Source organism: Sciurus carolinensis, chromosome 9, assembly GCF_902686445.1.
Source record: "Sciurus carolinensis chromosome 9, mSciCar1.2, whole genome shotgun sequence".
NCBI classification, from domain to species: domain Eukaryota; kingdom Metazoa; phylum Chordata; class Mammalia; order Rodentia; family Sciuridae; genus Sciurus; species Sciurus carolinensis.
In genome coordinates this window covers 30,555,381-30,577,611 of record NC_062221.1, presented here as the reverse complement: position 1 = coordinate 30,577,611, position 22,231 = coordinate 30,555,381, and the positions used below count along the sequence as shown (strand labels likewise).

At 30.9% G+C, this 22,231-nt stretch overlaps 1 pseudogene; it reads right to left on the bottom strand.

The window, feature by feature from the left end:
* Nucleotides 1–7,211: 7,211 nt before the first annotated feature.
* The window catches only part of LOC124993562 (dnaJ homolog subfamily C member 8-like), a 34,281-nt pseudogene continuing 19,261 nt past the window's right edge, over nt 7,212–22,231 (bottom strand).

Genomic DNA, 22,231 nt, shown 5'->3' with positions numbered 1-22,231 from the left:
ATCACTTGGGACTCCACTACAACATGGCCAACAAGAGTGCTTACAAAATGTCGGGTCTTTCCACCTTTCATCATAAGGGGGAGCTGAGGGGGTAATTATCTCATGGTCTTTCCTGCCCTTTAGCAATTCTGCAATGTTAACTCGCTTATTTTCTAGTTCCTCCCCAGTGTCTCCTTCCTCTTCAGAACTTTCTTCCTGGTTTTGGCTACTCCAGCTAACTTCCTCTTTAATCTCTTCTAGCACTTCTTCTCCTTCTTGTAATATATTTTTTATGCCTCATTTTGTTGAAGTTAGGCATCCTCTTATTAAGGTCCACATAGGAATGGTACCAGGGGGAAGGTCTATGCCCTCTGTTTCTGCTTTTCTTAAGTCATTCCTATGTTGTTCCCATTGAGGAATGTTCATTAAGCCTTCTTCTAAAAACCAAGGACTCACCCTCTCTAGGGTCTGTACATAACACTTTACTGTTTTTTGTTTTACTGGTGTGCCATTTTCCTTTAATAATTTTTGAATTATCCTTTCAGACTGATTTCATGATATTTCTGAACCCATCTTTTGCTGCTAAATAAGTTTGATACAGGACGAACAAAGACCACACTAACAGTAGTACAAACACACAAGTAACACAAAATACACACACCCAGGAGCTCATTTACTATCCTATTTATTTTTGTATTTCACTACCTGCCCAGCTATCCTGAGCACCTAACTGCCTTAGAGACAGGGGCTGCAGCTTACCTCACTACTTACCATTTGGGTTCTCAGGAGGGGAGACGAATGCAGAGTTCCCCATATGGGCCACCACATGACACCGTCCAGCGGAGTCATTTGGTGTGGGAAACAAACAGGCAGCAAGACTCTTGAATTTGAAGCAGTTTATTGACGATTCAAGAACCTGGAACCCCAGTGCTTGAGGAGAGCAGGCTTATATTCCCTCCAGGAGGCGAAGGGTAGGGCCAATGCTAGTTATGCAAAGATCAGGTGAGGAGCTAGCTGTCCAATCATGGTAAAGTTCAAACAGGCACGAGCAGGAGCACTCGGGAATACATGTGCATGCATTGTGTGCGTGGACTTATTTGAATATGGCCAATGATAAAGCACTTGAGTGTGTCTATGTTAACTGACTTCCTCACCACCAATGTGATCAAAACAACTTCTGGCTGGTTGCCAGTTGCCATCTTGGTGTAGTCCACATGGCATAGCCCCCAACAAGGCCATTAACATTCAGGGTTATTATTGACATATGATTTGTATTGCAGGTCATTTGGCTCATTTTTGTTTTTGTTTTTTGATGCAACTTGGTTTCTCCTTTATTCGGCTCGTCCTTTAGGGTAGTTTCTCCCTTTGCTGATATACATCGCTGTTTTTCATCTCTTCCTCATGGTATATTTTGCTGAGAATGTTCTGTAGTGCCTGCTTTTTTTTTTTTTTTGTAAATTCTTTTAGCTTTTATTTATCATGGAAGGATTTTATTTCATTGTCAATTCTGAAGGTAAGTTTTGCTGCATTTAAGATTCTTGGTTGACATTCATTTTCTTTCAGAGCTTGAAAACTGTTTTTCCAGGCCCTTCTAGCTTTTAGAGTCTGGGTTGAAAAATCTGCTGTTATCTGTATTGATTTCCCCCTGAATGTAATTTGATTCTTTTCTTTTGCAGCCTTTATAATTCTGTCTTTATTTTGTATTTTAGGTATTTTCATTATAATGTGCCTTGGTGTGGGTCTGTTGTAATTTTGTATATTTGGAGTCCTATAAGCCTCTTGTACTTAGTTTTCCATTTCATTCTTCAGATTTGGGAAGTTTTCTGATATTATTTCATTGAATAGATTGTTCATTCCTTTTGTTTGTTTCTCTGAGCCTTCCTCAATCTCAATAATTCTTAAATTTAGCCTTTTCATGATATCCCATAATTCTTGTAGATTCTGTTTATGATTTCACCATCTTCTCTGTTTGGTCAACTTTGATTTCAAGATTGAATATTTTGTCTTTAATGCCTGAGGTTCTGTCTTCCAGGTGTTCTATCCTATTGGTTATGCTTTCTATGGAGTTCTTAATTTGGTTTATTGTTTCCTTCATTTCAAGGATTTCTGTTTGACTTTTTTTCAGTATCTCTAACTCTTTATTGAAATGATCTTTTGCTTCCTGCCTTTGCTCTTTTAACTGTTGATTGGTGTGATCATTCAATGCCTGCATTTACTCTTTCTTCTCCTCATTTGCTTCTCTGATCATTTTAATTATGTACATTCTGAACTCCCTTTCTGACATTTCTTCTGCCATGCTGTCATTGGATTTTATTGCTGTAGCATCTAGGTTTCTTTGGGACATTTTCTTCCCTTATTTTCTCATATTGGTCAGGTTTTTACCCCTCTAATAGTGAAACTCTGAGATATTGCATATTTCCTCTATTGACTTATAGTGTCCCTCTAGGTTTCTAATAACTCACCTCCTAGCCTTCAGTAGCCTGATGTATTGAAAGAACTTGATAATGCAGTGACCCACAAGGATCCACAAGCCCCTCTAGGGGTTGTGGCCTTCAGGCAGGAAGGCTGATGTGCAGCGGTGCCTCCACTTGTTGACCAATGGTCTGTCAAAAGATGGAGACTCTCGCTGGGCAGCCCTCCTATGGGAGGGGCCCTGGAACTACCATCTGGACTGGGGCTTGGCCCTGTGAGGGACTCTCTCTCTGAGCGGTCCTCCTCTATGACGTTCCCTGCGGATTGGACCTACCACCCAGGCCTGGGACCCTCACTCTGCGCTGAAGCCTCTTGCTCCGTGCTTCTCCTCTACAATGCTCCTGGTTGTCTGGGTTCATGGCTCCAGCAGGTGAGTCTCACTGGGCAACTCTACTCCATGAAGTTCCCTGCATTCCAGGAATACTGCAGGGAACCTTGCCCCATGGGAGAGACTCACCCAGTGGCTCTGAGTTAGTCCCAAGTCTGTCAATACCTCCTGTTCTTGAATCCTGAGTCCTGTCAAAGGACCTCCAGTCTCCTGTAGGTGTCTCATGAAGGGAACTGCCCTTCAGATGATGATGGACATGCCCTCAGGAATAATTCAAAATGCCTGCACCAGTCTCCAAAGAACCTGGGAAGCCCCAGTTAGGGTGTGCTGAGTCAGCACAGAAGCAAGTGTGGTGTCCCTTAGCAGTAGGGAGGCAGGCAGGCAGGCTTAGCAATGGCATCTGACCTTGGCGTGGCGGTCGGCAGGCCAGATAGCTCTGCGCAATGGCATCCTACCGTGTTTTGGGGGTCAGCGAGCAGCTGGCTCAGCAATGGCCTCTGACCTCAGCGTGTGTGTTGGTGGGTTGGCTCACCAATCAAAATTTTAATACTAATCCTAACATCGTGTTGATAACAAAACCTAATTTCACGTAAAAGTACATGTGATAATATAAATAATGATGTGTATTTTGATTGGTATTTTAAATTATATATATTTGTATACATATTATGCTTTCATGTATAAAATTTTTGAGTGTATACCTATTTAAAAGGCATATTTTAAAATTCACATTGAACCCTTCTCTATTTCAGAAATTTTGTTTATGTTTTCATATATATTTTCACATGTACCTTCTTGCTAACATTCATATTTCCAGGTATACATATTTGTTCTTAAACAACTCAAAATTTATAGCTTACTGTAACTTTACCTCTATAACTAAACTATTTTATGTAAATTTTTATAGTGATAAGACTATATTTGTTGATTTATTTATTCATTTTTAAATGGTATATTTTTATAAATATTTTATACATTAAATTATCTGATATATTTTGCAATTTAAAAATGTGCGCTCATATGACTCACAATATAAATCTTTCTATACCAGAAAACATGATTATATAGGTTTTCAAACATTTTCACACACAAAAATCTCATGAAAATTCACATTTACTCATATACATATTAATTCCTAACCCTAACCTAAATGAACCCAAAATTACATTCTAACCCTAACCCAATAGAAAATTAAATTCTAACACTAGCCTTCCCCAATATCTACACCTAATTTTACATAAAATGCTTACACTAATATGCATACTTATGTGCATTGTTACTTATATATTAAAATATCAAAGTCGTATTAGCATATATTATTATATATTCATTTATAGGCTATAAATAATGTCCCTAAGTAATAAAAATTATATTCCCTTGACTCAAATTTAATCCCCCTTGCTTCACAACATATGTTTAGTATGTTATCATACACATTTTCATGCAAAAATTCTTATGAATATTCATGGACACTGATGTCCATATCCATTAGTTAACCCTAAACTTATCTCAACCCCATATTTAATATGAACACTAATTACCCCTATACCTAACCTATTTTACATCAAAACATTTATAACAATATAAATATTTATGTGTATTTTGACTTACATATTCAGTTACCTATGGTATATTTGCTTTCACAATTACATATTCATTATATGATGTATCCATGCACACTAAACCCAATAGAAAAAAAATTATTCATACAACTCACATGATACCATTGCATGTTTCAGAGCATGTATTTTAATGTTTTTACACATATTTTCACATGTATATTATTATAAATATTCATGTTTCCTGATGCAGTTTTTCATTTGCTAAACCAACATAAAATTTAATATTACTCAATCTTATTTCTGTATCTAAATTTAATATTACATAAAATCTTGGGTACAAATAGAAATATTTATGTGTATTTTTTACCTTCTCATTTAATTATCAATGGTATATTCACATATGTTTTCTTTCACATTTATTTATTTAACATATCCAGGCATACCACAATTCTAAAAATATGTATATATATGACTCTGTATACACTTTGAATTTCAAATCATCTATATTTACATATGGTTTTAGACATTTTCATATGTACATTCTTATGATTATGCATGTTACACTATATATTCATTCCCTATACCACTCAAAACTTAACACTAATTGATATTTTTTGTTTGGTTTTTTGTTTACTGGGCTTCAAACTCAGGGATGTTCAATCATCGGGTCACATACTGAAGGCTATTTTGCTTTTTATTGAGAGACACAGTCTCACTGAGTTGCTTAGTGCTTCATTGTTGCTGAGGCTGGCTTTGAATTCATCTCCTGCCTAAGCCTCCAGAGCTGCCTGGATTACAGGTGTGTGCCACTGCACCAAGCATCAAATTTTAACAATAACTTAATTTAAACCCTATAATTAATCTAATTTTACAAAAAGTCTTTGTTAATGTGAATATTTATGTGTATTTTGACATGTATTCAATTATCAATAGTATATTTGCATACATATTATTTTATATTCATATTTATGATATATCAATGCATCCTCTAATGAAAAATGTGTGAATGCGTAGTTCATCTTATGTGTTTTCATTTTTCATAAAATATATGTATGTGCAACTTTTTATTATTTTCATACATTCTTAGGATTCTTCTTGTTTTCTGATATTCATATTCATTCCCTAAACCTAACCCAAACCCAACCCTCAATTTAATATTAACCCTAAATTTATACCATCACAAAATGGAACTTTCCATGAAAACTTACATAAGAATATGAGTATTTGTGTTTTTTTACTTCTATATACAGTAATCAATGGTATATTTGTATATATATGATATACTAATTTGTGTAATTTATCTATGCATCCATATTTTAAAAAGGGTATTTGTATGACCCACATTAAACCATTTGCTATTTCAAATTATTTTCTAGCATACTTTCTGGTGAAAACTGATCTTTCCTGGTCTACATATTCATTCCCTAACTTTAGATAATCAAATCCCAAATTTAATTCTAACCTAAAATTTACCCTATACCTAAACTTAAACATATGAAACTATACATAGAGTAACAAGAATGCATATTTTGATTTTTATATTCAATTTTCAATGGTGTATTTGCATACATTTAATTGTATATTCACATATATATTTAACTACACATCCCCAAATTAAAAAAAAAATGTATTTATATGTCTCACACTGAACCATTACCTCTTTCAAAACATACATTTTCTTACATATTTAAAAATGCAGATATATATGAATATTCATGTTTTAAGATATATATCAAATCTCAATCCATTTTTGGAAACCAATCAAAAATTTAATGCTAATCATAACCTTGTGTTGATAATAAAACCTAATTTCACATAGAAGCACATGTGATAATATGAATAATTATGTGTATTTTTATTGATATATTCATTTATGTATTTGTATATATATTATAATTTCATGTAACTTATGAGTGTATCCCTAAATTTAAAAATCATATTTTATAATTCACATTGAACCCTTCTCTATTTCAAAACATTTGTTTATGTTTTCATACATATTTTTATATGTACTTTCTTACTAATATTCAAAATTCCAGGTATCCATATTTTTCTCTAAACCATTTAAAGTTTATATCTCCCTCTAACTTTACCTGTATACCTAGACTTAATTTTATGTAAAAGTTTGTATAGTGATAAAAATATATATGTATATATATATTTTTTGGGGGAGCAGTATAAAAATTTATTATACATAAAGAATATTACCACTAATGAATGTAGACAGGCTAGGACACAATGGTACTGGATGGAAGATGGTTAGCTCTTTGGAACAAGTTGATAGGTGACTCAGTGTCTCCATGCCACACTGATTGGTCAGTCAGACAGAAGGGCACATGCTAAATACAGGAGGACTTCAGGGCATCAACTGACTGCTCTGTATGCCCAACTGCCTTCCTTTTCTGATCTAGGGCTTCAAAAGATGGCATGCCCAGAAACAAGAACTGAGACAAAGGGGCTCCCTAATGCAGCCCACTCTTATCTCTGAAGTCACAGCAACACCACTGTAAGCAATATGTTTAATTGGATGGTTTTCATAAACTACACATGGAAGTTTCTAACCATCACAATTCAGTGAAGTACAAAACATGAAGTTACAGACTGTGGGAAAGAAGGCAACACCAATGGTGGCACCTTCCAATCCTGGTTTTTCTAAGGGTTAATGGGTGAGGGAGTCTTTTTTAAGCAGAGCCCCTCATTTCAATATACAAAACAATTACTCTGATTGATATTAAATTGTATTGAAAACAAAATGGACTAAAAAGCAAAACTACTCTATGTTGGGGTGGAGATGGGAAGAAAAGAATGAGTCCTTCAGAGCAGGAAGGAGAGTTGGGAGAAGGTTCTGTGGTTGTGAATGACCCAGGGGGTCACTCACGCTGCTCCATTTTTACTTTGGGTGGTCTCAGGAAGGTCAGATTTTTCTTCTCTTTCTTCCCCTTTGTATTTGCTTGAAGTTTTTGCCAGCTGTCCACCCGACCATCTAGACTTCCCTCAAAGTTTTTCTGTCACTCCTTTTCTCGTTTGACTTTTTCTTCAGTTTCCATCTCTGCTTCTCTTTGTTGTTTCCTTTTAATGCATCTCTTTGGCTTCTCTCTATTTTCTTTTAATTTCCAGCTCAGCAAAGAGTTTCATGGTTTGTTTATATACTGCTTGTTTGAACAACTTGGGATCATCTTCCTCTACATTTTCTTCCTTCTTATTGTTTTTTCTGCTATTTCAAAATGTGTTCCACATTTTCTTTTTCTACCTGAATTACATCCATGGCCCTCTTCTTTTGTTCCTGATCCAGTAACAACTTGTAAGCATTGTTCACAGTTTCAAAAGTCTTCAGTGCTCTATCAGCATCATCTTGATTTTTGTCAGGATGCACCAATATGGACAACTGCCAAAACCTGTTTTTTTATTTCTTCATCTGTCACTTCAAGGTGTATCTGAAGAACATCAAATGGGTTCAAATTAAAATAAGAAGAACCAGGATGGGTCAAACTTTCAATCTGATTTTGGGATGTCAGAACCAAATCTCTCTTCTCTATTTGTTTCACCTTACTGTAGAAGGTCATAAATGCTTCTTCTGTGCTGCCTCAACTGGCCAAAACACCACTCTCTACTGAAGTTGCTATTTCCCCCACCCAGCCACCATGTGACCCTTTTTTCACATGACTCATAAACTTTCCTCTTTCAGAAAGCATATGTTTACATATGTTTTCAAACACATTTTCACATTTACAATCTTGAATATTCACATTTACTGATATACATATTAATTACTAACCCTAACCCTATCCCAACCCAAATTTGTATTCTAATCCTAACCCAACAGAAAACTGAATTATAACCCTAACCTTCCCCCAAATCCCTACCTAATTTTCCATAAATATGCATATTTTTTGCATTTAACTTATATAATAAAATATCAAAGTTGTATTAGCTTATATTATTATATATTCATTTATAGGTTATGCTTGGCATCCCTAAGTTTAAAAAATATATTCCTATGACTCACATTAAATCCCCCTTGTTTCACAACATATATGTTTATGTATGTTAATATGCACATTTTCAGCAAAAAATTCTGAATATTCTTGGTTTCTCATATCCATATTCACTTCTTAGCTCTCAATATACACCAACCCCAATTTAATACAAAACCTAATTATCCCTCTAGCTAACATAAATTTACATAAAAGCATGTATAACTATATGAATATTTATGTGTATTTTGACTTACATATTCAGTTATCTATTGCATTCACAATTACATATTCATTATAGGACATATGCACAATACTAAATCCAATTGAAACTCACAGGATGCCATCCCCTTTTTCAGGGCATGTATTTTATCATTTTTACACCTATTTTAAAATGTACATATATATGAATATTCATGTTTCCTGATATACATATTCATTCCCTAAACCAACTTAAAATTTAATACTAACCCTAATCTTATTCCTCTACCTAAATTTAATATTACAGAAAATCATGTATACAAATAGGAATATTTATGTGCATTTTATACTTCCTTATTTGATTATCAATGGTATATTCACATATATTTTCTTTCATATTTATTTATATAACATATCCAGGCATACCACAATTTAAAAAATCTGTATACATATGACTCTCAGTATACACTTTGAGTTTAAGAAATGTATGTTTACATATGGTTTAGATATATTTTCACATATACATTCTTATGATTATTCTTGTTACCCTATACACATATTCATTCCCTATAACACTCAAATTTAACACTGACTATAATTTTTGTTTGTTTGTTTTGATACTGGGGCACTAAGCTCATGGGTGCTCAACCACCAAACCACATCCTCAGGGCTCTTTTGCTATTTATTAAGAGAAAACATCTCACTGAGTTGCTTAGTGCCTTATTGTTGCTGAGGCTGGCTTTGGCTGGCTTTGAATGTTTGATCGTCCTGTCACAGCCTCTGGAACTGCTGAGATTACAGGTGTGTGCCACTGAACCAGGCTTTATATTTTAAAACCAATTGTAAAACCTACAAATAAACCTAATTTTATATATAAACATGTACTCTAATGTGAATGTTTATGAATATTTTGACTTAAATATTAAATGATTATTGCCATATGTGCCTATATAATATTACACATTCAGGTATGTTGTATCCATGCATCCTCAACTTAAAAAATGCCTTTTATTTTGATTCTTATGAATATTCTTGTTTGCCAATATACACATTTATTCCCTAAATTTAATCCTATCCCAACTCAACATAATACTAACCATAGTATCCCTATAATTAAAATTAATTTTACATAGTAGCCAGTATATTAATATGAATATATGTGCATTTTGACATATATTCCATTATCAATAGTATGTTTGCATATATATAATTTTATATTCATATATGCGATATATCAATGTTTTCCCTAACAAAAAATGTGTAAATGCCTCATTTTATGCACTTTTTTCATAACATAAATGTATATGCAATTTGTTTATATTCTCACACATACTTTCTTAGGACTCTTCATATTTCCTGATATCCATATCCATTCCCTAAACCTAAACCAAACCAACTGTAAATTTAATACTAACCCTAAATTTATACCATAACTAAACTGAATTTACATAATAACCTTTATAGAAATATGAATATTTGTGTGTGCTTTAATTTCTATATTTAATAACCAATAGTATATTTGTATATATATAATATATTCATATATGTAATTTATCTTGCATCCATATTTTTTAAAATGTATTGTATGACTCACATTAAACTATTTGTTATTTCACTGTTTTCAAGCATACTTTGTGATGAAAACTCATGTCCTGATGTACATATTCATTCCCTAACCCTATCCCTCACCCAACCCAAAATTTAATTCTAAACTAAAATTTACCCCATATATGCATTTAAATGTTCATAACTGCACATATATAATAGGAAACATTTTGTCTGTTTTGACTTATACTTTCAATTATCACAGATATATTTACCCATGCATCCCAATTAAGAAATATAATATGTATTTATATATCTCACTTTGAACCATGAGCTATTTCAAAACTTATATACATTTTCATACATATTTTCTCATGTAGATATTTATGAATATTCATGTTTCATGATCGATCTATTCAATTCTTATCCATGTATAAAGACCAATCAAAAATTTAATATGAATCCTAATGTTGTGTGAATAACTAAATCTAATTCACATAAAGCATATGTGATAATATGAATAATGATGGTATTTTGATTGACATGTTCAATTATAAATATTTGTATACATATTATACTTTCATGTATATAATTTATGAGTGTATTCCTAAAATTAAAAAGCATATCAAGAAAATTTACACTAAATCCTTCTATATTTCAAGTTGGTTTATATGTTTTAATACATATTTTTACATGTACATTCTAATATTCTTATTTCCACATATACATATTAGTTCGCTAAACAACTAAAAATTTATAACTCACTCTAAATTTACCCCTATACCTAAACCTAATTTTATGAAAAAGTTTGTATAGTGATAGGAATATGTTACTTATTTACAGATTCAGTTGATATATGGTAAATTTGCATATACATTTTTATAGATTTTTATGATATATTTTCTAATTTTGAAAAGTTTGTTCATATGACTCACATTATAAACTTTCCTGTATCAGAAGGCCATATGTTTGTATATGCTTTTAAACATATTTTCACCCATACAATCTTATAAAAATTCACATTTACTCGATACACATTTTAATTTCTAAGCCTCAGCTTAACCTGACAAAAAATTGTCTTCTAACCCTAACCCAACAGAAAATTGAAATCTAACCCTAACCTTTGCTAATATCTAAACCTATTTTTAAATATAAGCACTTATACTAACATGCACATTTATGTGCATTTTTACTTATATATTAAAATATCAAAGGTGTATTATATATTATTATATATTTATTTAGAGGTTATATACAACATTCCTATATAACCCTTTTATAACACCCTTATAAAAGGGTATTCCTATGATTTATATTAACCTCCCTTTTGCAGAACATGTATGTTTATATATGTTATCATACACATTTTCATGCAAAATTATGAATATTCTTGTGTTCTTATACCATATTCATTTCTTAACCCTAAGCTTATCCCAATCTCAAATTTAATATGAACACTAATTATTCCTATACCTAATTTTACATGAAAGCATTTATAATAATATAAAAATTAATGTGTATTTTTACTAAAAATTTTACTTATCTCTGGTTTATTTGCATTCACATAATTATATATTCATTATGATATATGCTTGCATCCCAAACCCAATTAAAAAAAAACGTATTCATATACCTCACTAGGTACCATCCCCTGTCTAAGGATATGTATTTAAAGTTTTAACATATATTTCTACATGTAATACTTGTGAATATTCAAGTTTCCTGATACACATATTCATTTCCTACACCAACTTAAAGTTTAATACTAACCTTAATCTTACTCTTATACCTATATTTAATTTTACATAAAAGAATGTATACAAATAGGAATATTTATGTGTACTTTTTACTTTTTTATTTAATTATCAATTGTATATTTACATATGTTCTCTTTCATATTTATTTATATAATAACCAGTCATATTACAATTTTTATAAAAGCATATACATAGACTCTCATCATTTAGAGTTCGTGTTACAGAACATATATGCTTACATATGTTTTGAGATATATTTTCACATGTACCTTTTTATGATTATTCATATTATCTTATAAATATGTCCATTTTCTATACAACACAAAATTTATCACTAACTGTAATTTTTTTTGTTTGTTGATTTTTTCGTCCTGGGGATTAAACTCAAGGGCACCCAACCACAGAACCATATCTTGTATCAGAAAACATATCCTATATTTGAAAACATATGTTCATATATGTATAAAGCATGTATAATGATTTGAATATTTATGTGTATTATAACTAACATATTCAGTTATCTATGGTACATTTGCATTCACAATTACATATTCATTGTATAATAAAAGCACACATCCCATCTCCAAATTTAAAAAAGCTCTTTTGATACAACTCACAGGATACCATCCCCTGTTTCAAAGCCTATATTTTAACATTTTTACACATATTCTCACATGTACTTACTTATGAATATACATGTTTTCTGATATAAATATTCATTCACTAAACCAATTTAAAATTTAATACTAAACAATCTTATTTCTATACCTAAATCTAAAATTACATAAAAGCATGTATATAAATAGGAATATTTATGTGTAGTTTTTACTTGTATACTCAGTTATCAATGGCATATTCACATACATACTCTTTCATTTTTATTTATGTAACATATCCGGGCATAACACAATTTAAAAAAGTGTACACATATGACTCTCAGTATACACTTCAAGTTTCAGAACATATATGTTTACATATGGTTTTAGTCATAGTTTCCCATGTACCTTATTATGATTGTTCCTGACACGCTATACATATAATCATTGCCTTTTCAACTCAAAATTTAATACTACCTGTTATTTTATGTTATATTTTTTGTTTCTTTGGTACTGGGATTAAACTCAGGGGTGCTCAACCACTGAACTACATCCTCATGGCTATTTTGCTCTTTATTTAGAGACTGAGTCTTACTGAGTTTCTTAGTGCCACACTGTTGCTGAGGCTGGCTTTGAGTTCTTCATCTTCATGCCTCAGGCTTTGGAGCTGCTGGGATTAAATGTGTGTGCCACTGTACAGCCATCAAATTTTAACACTATCTATAATTTCAACACTATAACTAAACTTACTTTTACATAAAAGCATGTATACTAAAGTGGATGTTTATGGTTATTTTCACTTTAATATTAAATGATCAATGCCATATTACCATATATAATACTATATATTCAGGCATATGTTATATCCTTGCAGACTCAGCTTAAGAAAGTATCTTTTATTATGATTCTTATGAATATTCATGTTTGCCAATATACATATTTATTCCCTAAATCTAATACTAAACCAAACCAACATTTAATACTAACACTATCCCTATAACTAAACCTAATTTTACATAAAAGCCTGTATATTAATAGAATACATTAAATATGTATTTTGATATATATTCAATTATCAATAGTGTATTTTCATATATATTATTTTATATTTATATGTATCATATATCAATGCATCCCCTAATGAAAAATGTGTAGATGCATGGCTCATTTAATATGCTTTCTCTTTTAATTTTCTTTTTTACAATCACATGCATATGCAATTTGTTTATATTTTCACACATACTTTTTAGGAGTCTTCATGTTTCCTGATATCTATATTCATTCCCTAACTCTAACACAAATTCAAACCTAAATTTAAACAAGTTCATACCATGACTAAAAGGAACTTTGCATGAAAACATATACAGAAATTTGAATATTTGTGTGTATTTTAATTTCCATATTCAATAATCAATGACTCACATTAAACCATTTGCTCATTCAATATATTTTCAAACATACTTTCTGATGAAAACTCATGTTTCCTGATGTGCATTTTCATTCCCTAACTCTAACCCTAACACAAGCCTCAATTTTATTCTAACCTGAAATTTACCCCATACCTAACTTAAATTTACATAAATGCATATGTAGTAATAAGAAATGTTATGTGTGTTTTGACTTATACCTTCAATTGTCAATGGTATGTTTGCATACATTTAATTGTTTATTCACATGTATTTATCAACGCATCTCCAAATTTTGAAAAATATGTATTTATATGTCTCATATTGAACCATTACCTATTTCAAAACATATGTACATTTTCATACATATTTTCACAAGTAGATATTTATGAATATTCATGTTCACAATATGCATATTCAATTCCTATCCATCTATGGAAACCAATAAAAAATGTAATACTAATCCTACCATTGTGTGAATAATAAACCTAGTTTCACATATTTTGATAATATGAATAATGGTGTATATTTTGATTGATATGTTTAAATATAAATATTTGTATGTATATTATACTTTCATGTATATAATTTATAGTTGTATCCTTAAATTTAAAAAGTATTTATAAAATTCACATTAAACCCTTCTCTATTTCATAACTGCTATTTACATGTTTTCATGCATATTTTCACATGTACTTTCTTACTAATATTTATATTTCCAGATATACATACTATTTCCCTAAACAACTCAAAAATTTTAACTCACTCTAACATTTTCCTATACCTAAAACTAATTTTATGTAAAAGATTGTGCAGTCGTAAGAATATATATGTTACATTTATTTACATATTCAATTGTTAATGGTATATTTGCATATATTTTTTATAGATCAATTTACATGATATTTTCAATTTTGAAAATGTTTGTTCATAAAACTCACATTATAAATCTTCCTGTATCAGAAAACATATGTTCATTAATGTTTTCAAACACATTTTCACACAATCTTATGAAAATTCACATTTGGTGATATGCATATAAATTACTAACCCTAACTCTACCCCAACCCCAAATTGTATTCTAACCCCAACGCAACAGAAAATTAAAGCTAAACCCTAAACTTCCCCAATACCTAAATCTAGTTTTACATAAAAGCACTTATACTAATATGCATATTTATGTACATTTTTACTTATATATAAAATATCAAAGGTCTATTAGCACATATTATTATATATTAATTTATAGGTTGTATATAACATCCCTAAATTTAAAAGTGTATTCCTATGACTCATTAAGTCCCCTTGTTTTCAGAACATAAATGTTTATATATGTTATCATACACATTTTCATGCAGAAATTCCTGTGTATATTCTTGTGTTCTGATATCCAAACTCATTTTTAACCCTAACTTATCCCAATCCCAAATTTAATATGAACACTCATTATCCCTAAACCTAACATAATGTTACATAAAAGCATGTATAATATGAATGTGTATTTGTTTTTACATTTTCAGTTATCTATATTTTCTTTTACATGATTATGTATTTATTATATGATATATGCAAGTTTGCCATCCCCAATTTTTAAAAAAACTGTATTAATACACTCACATGATACCACCCCTGTTTCAGAGTATGTATTTTAACATTTATGCTCATATTTGCACACAAACATACTTATGAATATTCACCTTCCTGATATATATATTCATTTGCTAAACAACTTAAAATTTAATACTAACATTAATATCCTTCCTATACCTAATCTAACTTTACATAAAAGCATGTATACAAATAGGAATATTTATGTTTATTTTTTACTTGTGTATTCAGTTATCAATTGTATATTCACATATAAGCTCTTTCATTTTTATTTATGTAACATAACCGGGAAAACCACAATTTAAAAAATGTGTATACATGTGAATCTCAGTATACACTTTGAATTTCAGAACATAAATTACACTTTGAATTTCAGATCATATATATTTACATATGGTTTTAGACATAATTTCACATGTACATTCTAAGAATATTCATGTTACCCTATGTACATAGTCATTTCCTATATAACTCAAAATTTAACACTAACTCTAATTTTTTTGTTTATTTTTGGTACTGGAGATTGAACTCAGGGGTGCTCACCCACCCAAACACATCCTCGTGATTATTTTGCTTTTTATTTAGAGACAGAGTCTCACTTAGTTGCTTAGTGCCTCATTTTTGCTGAGGCTGACTTTGAATTCTTGATCCTCTTGCCTCAGCCTCTGGAGCTACTAGGATTACAGGTATGTGCCATTGCACTAGGCATCAAATTTTATCACTAACTATAATTTTAACCCTATAATTAAACCTAATTTTGAATAAAAAGCATGCAAGCCAATGTGAATATTTATGGGTAGTTTGACTTAAACATTAAATGATCAATGACATATTGGCATATATAATATTATATATTAAGGTATATGTTATGTCCATGCAGCCTCAACTTTAAAAATGCACATTATTATGATTCTTATGAATACTTATTTTTCTTGCATACATTTTATTACATATTCAGTTATATATTATATCCATATAGACTCAATTTTAAAACATGTATAATTACCATTCTTATTAATTCATTTTTCCCAAAATACATATTCATTCTGTAACTTTAATCCTACCCCAACTCAACAATACTTAGCCTATTATCCTCAAAACTAAACCTAATTTTACATAAATCCTGGGTAGTAATATTTATATTTATGTGGGTTTGATGTATATTCAGTTATCAATAGTATATTTGCATATATATTATTTTATATTCATATATATATTTATGCATCCCCTAATGAAAAATGTGTAAATCACAGCTTATGTTATGCCTGTTATTTTTTCATTACAGATATGTGTATATGTGTTTTGTTTGTATTTTCACACATACTTTCCTTTCCTATGACTCTTCACATTTCATGAGAAACATATTCATTTCCTAAACCTAATTTTAATCCAACTGAAAATTTAATGCTAAACCAAACATTATCCCTAAACTAAAACCAAAATTTTTAAAAAGCCTATGTGTTCACATGTTAATTATCTTCATTTTAATATATATTCAACTACCCATGTAACAGTTGCATATATATTAGTATATATTTAGTTATATGATATATCCTTGCATCCACACAGGAAATAAAATGTGTTTATGTGACTCAAAATACATCCATCCTTGTCCAGAACCTGTATAATTATATAGGTTTTCATACCTATTTTCTTAGGTACATTCTTATGAATAGCTATGTTTCATGATATATATTTTCAGTTCCTGATCCTAACCATAAAACTATGCAGAATTTAATACTTACCCTAAACTTACTGTGATACCTAAAGCAAATTTTACATACAAGCATATACAGTGATATGTGTAATGATCTGTATATTGATTTATATATTGAATTATCATTGGTGTATTTGCAAATATATCATTGCATATTTATTCATATGCTATATCCATGTATCCCAAGTTTAAAAATGTGTACTTGTATTACTTACATTATGCCCATTCCTTTTTCAGAATACATATATATGTACTTTCATATATTTTAATATATATTTTCATGCATATATTCTTATGAGTATTCTTGTATCTCAATACACATAATCATAACCCTAACTGAAAGTATCTCTAAAGTTACCCCATAGCTAAAAATATTTCACATAAAATCATGTAGAATATGTGCATTTGACATGTATTTTTCAATTATCCATAATATATTTGCTTTCTTATCATTTATTTGATATACCCATGCATTCCAATTTTAAAAATTGTGCACACGTTACTCACATTATACTCTTCCCTATTTCAGAACATATAATTTGTATGTTTCACTCATTTTCACATGTATAATCTATTCATGTTTCTTGATATACTTATTCATTCTGTAACATTAACCCTAGACCAAAACCAAAATACAATACTAACCATAACCTTAACCCTATACGTAAACAGAAGTGCCTTGACACTTCTGAATATCATCTAGAAAGAACCTTTCAAGAGTGCATTCACACTTAAGGAGCACATGGCAATTCTTGCTAGCGAACTCTGCATATTGGTTTTGAACTGTGCTTCAGATGTGACTGCAGAGAAGAGCTAAGAGCAGAAGGGAAGCACATTTCTGAAGCAGCTTCAAGTTGCAGTAACTCAGCTGTCAGTTTGCATATTGTGGTTTCTCCTGCGTGGAACAAGCAAGAAACTTTACTTCTTTTCAGAGAAACCTCCTTGTCATTGGTAAATGCCAGTTCATTGCAAGTGAGATCAAACACTGTGGGTTTTCCTGAGAAAATTTTCCTGTTAGACTTCATAAGGATTTGGGGAATTGACTACATAATGTACAAGATTCTTCCTCATCTTTGAAACAGGTAGGTACAAGTCCTCCTTATGAAACTTCCTGTTCCCATTCTAAACTCATTAAAAAAACATGAAATTTCATATTCACAAACAAAATTTCCTGAGAAAAATCAGTACACACAGAAGTACAGTGTCTAAACAAGTTTCACTAGCACTTCCAACTGGGAGAGAGTGAATTTCAAGGTAGCAACCAAACTTCAGCAGCACACTCCTCTTCTTCCTAGGAGTCTCTGTATATGGATTCTGAACTGTGTTCTCCACGTGCTGGCTGAGAAGACATAGGAAGAGCAGAACTGAAGTACTTTGTGCAAGCAGCTTCAACTTACAGGAATTCAGTTTTCAGGGAACACATTGGGGATTGTCCCTGGTTAAACTCATCTGAAGTAGTAACACTTCTAAGTGTGTGCAGGTAATATTTCAGATTGGAAACATCTGGACCATTGATAAATGGCAGTCCTTTGCAAGCAGGATTTGGTAGTTCAGGGAGTTTTCTGAGAAAGTTTTACAGTTTGATTTCAATGAAACTTTGGGGAATTGATCATCTTTGCAATACCAGCTTCATCCTCTCTTGGAGTACCTAGGTACAAGTGATCCCTCAGAACCTATATGTTCCTATTCCAAATGCCTGAGGAAAATCAGCTCAGAGAATTGTAAGTGTTTAGCACATAGCAGTAGAACATCCAAATTCATCAGAGAGAATGTTTCAAGAGTGCACTCTTCAGTAGCACATTCCAATTTTTCCTAGAAGACTTTATATTGGGTTTGAACTGTGTTTTGAATGACATTGCTGAGAAAGATTAGGAGGAGCAGAACTGAAAGTGATTTTGCAAGCAACTTCAGCAGAAAATATGGTTATCACTGAGCACATTGGGGTAAGTTGTGATCAAACCAGAATAAAGAACTTCCACTTTTCAAAGCTTGCAGGCAAGTTTTCACTTTTGAATCAAATGTGTCATTGGTAAATAGAATTGGTAAACTAGGTGCACATAGATACAAGTTGTTTCTAAAAATTTTCATCTTCATATCCCAAATGTTTTCCTGAGGAAACTCAGCACATAGAAGTGCAACTGCTAAACAAATGGCAGAGGCATGTCCAGATGTCCTCCAGAAAGCGCATTTCAATAGTGCCCTCACAGTTTAGCAACACAGTGAAATTGTTACTAACTACCTCTGGATGGAACTGTGCTCCACAGGTGTTTGTTGAGAACATCTAGGAAGGAAGAACTAAAGCAGTTTGTAGAAGCAGGACCTCAGTTGGAAGTGAGCATATTGGGGTTTATCTCAAGTTGACCCAGGATAAAACAGTGCTGCTTCTCAGGGGTTCCAGGCAAGGTTTTCCTTTTCAAGTGCGTCTGCCTTTGGTGAATGGCAGTTTTTTGCAAGAGGGATCTGGTAGTTTGCGTGGGGGGGGGGGGTTGGAAAAGTTTCTCAGTTAAATTTTAATGAATCTTTTGGGAGTTGACCCTTTCACAGTTCTAGCATATCCCACTAATTTGGGGCACCTACCAGACTGGATATACAGTCTAAACTGTGTTCTGCATGAGATTGCTAAGAAGACAGAAAGAACAGAAAAGTAGCATTTTGTGCAAGCATCCTCTAGTTGAAAGAAGTTCTTTCTCAGTTAGCACATTGAAGTTTGTCCTGGGTAGAATGAGCACAAAGATTTACTGCTTTTCATAGCTTGGAGATAAGGTTTCACTTTGAAACTCTGTGTGCTACTGGTAAACAATAGTTCATTGCAAGTGGGATCTTCTCTTCAAGAGAGTTATCTGAAAGAGTACATATTTTCATGTGTGCATTCCTATGGATATTTGTGTCTACATATATCCATATTCATTCCCTTACCCAACCCTTAATTTAATACTAACCCTACACTTATAAAATAACTAAATGTAACTGCATGAAAACACATAGAAATATGAATATGTGTGTGTATTTTTATTACTATATTCAATAATCAATGATATATTGGCATATATATTCTATATTCATATATGCAATTTATCCATGCATCCATATTTTAAAAAGTGTGTTACTATGACTCATTTAAACCACTCACTATTTCAATATATTTTCAAGCATACTGTCTGTTGAAAAGTCATGTTTTCTGATATATGTATTTATTTCCGAACCCTATCCCTAACTCAACCCAAAATTTAATACTTAGGTAAAATTTACATAAATGCAAGTATATTGATGATATAGTTATAACTTATGCATGCAATAATCAATACTATATTTGGATACATATAATTGTATATTCACATATCTATTTATCCATGCATCACAAAATTTAAATATATATGTATTTTTATGTCTCACATTAAACCATTTCCTATTTCAAAAAACATGAATTTTCATATATATTTTCACATGTACATGATTATGAATATTCATGTTTCATCATATATAAATTCAATCCCTAACCATATATGGAAACCAACCAAAAATTTAATATTAATCTTAACATTGTCTGGATAACTAAACCTAATTTTACATAAAAGCACATGTGATAATGTGAATATTGATGTGTATTTTGATAGATATATTCAATTTTAAATATTTGCATAGTATTTATTAATGTATATTGTTTATGAGTGTATCCCTAAATTTAAAATGGTTATTTATAAAATTCACATTAAACCCTTCTGTATTTCAAAAATTTTTAAATATATTTTCAGACATATTTTCACATATACATTCTATTAATATTCATATTTCCAGTTATACATATTAATTCCCTAAATAACTCAAAATGTATAACTAACTCTAACCTTAACCCTACAACTAAACCTAATTTTATATAAAAGATTATATAGTGATATAAATAGTTGTGTTACTTCGATTTACATATTCAATTATTAAGTGGTATATTTGCATATATACTCTTTAGATTAATTTATATGATATTTTCATTCATCTGAAATTTTAAAAAAGTATGTTCATATGACTCACATTATACTCAACCTGTGTCTGAACACATATGTTCATGTACGTTTTAAAACATATTTCACACATACAATTTTATGAACATTCACATTTACTGATATACATATTAAATCCCTGACCCTAACTCTAATCTAAACCAAAACTGAATTCTAACTCTAATCGAACCCAAAATTTAATTCTAACCTTAATTTTTTCCAATATCTAAACCTAATTTTACATAAAATTTTTTATACAAATATGGGTATTATGTGAATTTTGACTTATATATCAATATATCAATGGTGTTACCATACATTATTATACATTCATTTATAAGTTATGTATATTATCCATAAATGTAAAAAAGTGTATTAGTAGGACTCACATTAACCCCCCTTGTTTCAGAACATGTATGTTTATATATGTTATCATACACAATTTCAGGCAAAAATTCTTATGAATATTCTTGTGCTCTGATATCCATATTCATTCCCTAATCCTAAACATATCCCAACCTCGAATTTAGTAAAAACATTAATTATCCACAGATCTAGAATTTTTACATAAATGCATGTATAAAAACATGAATATCTATGTGAATTTTGACTTACATATTAAGTTATCTGTGGTATATTGAATTCACATAATTATGTATATATTATAGGATATATGCATGCATCCCAAATCAAATTTTAAAGAAGTGTATTCATACAACTCATATGGCACAATCCCCTGTTTCAGAGTATGTATTTAATGGTTTTACACATTGTCACATGTACATACTTATGAATATTAATATTTTCTGATATACATATTCATATGCTAAACCAACTTAAAATGTGATACTAACATTAATCTTACTCCTATACCAAAATCTAATTTGACATAAAAGTATGTGTACCAATATGAATATTTATGTGGGCTTTTACTTGTATATTCAATTATCAATGGCATATTGACACATATACTATTTCATATTTATTCATATAACTTAACCAGGCATACCACAATTTAAATAAGTGTGTACATATGACTCTCAGTATACACTTGGAGTTTCAGAACATATATGTTTACATATAGTCTTATA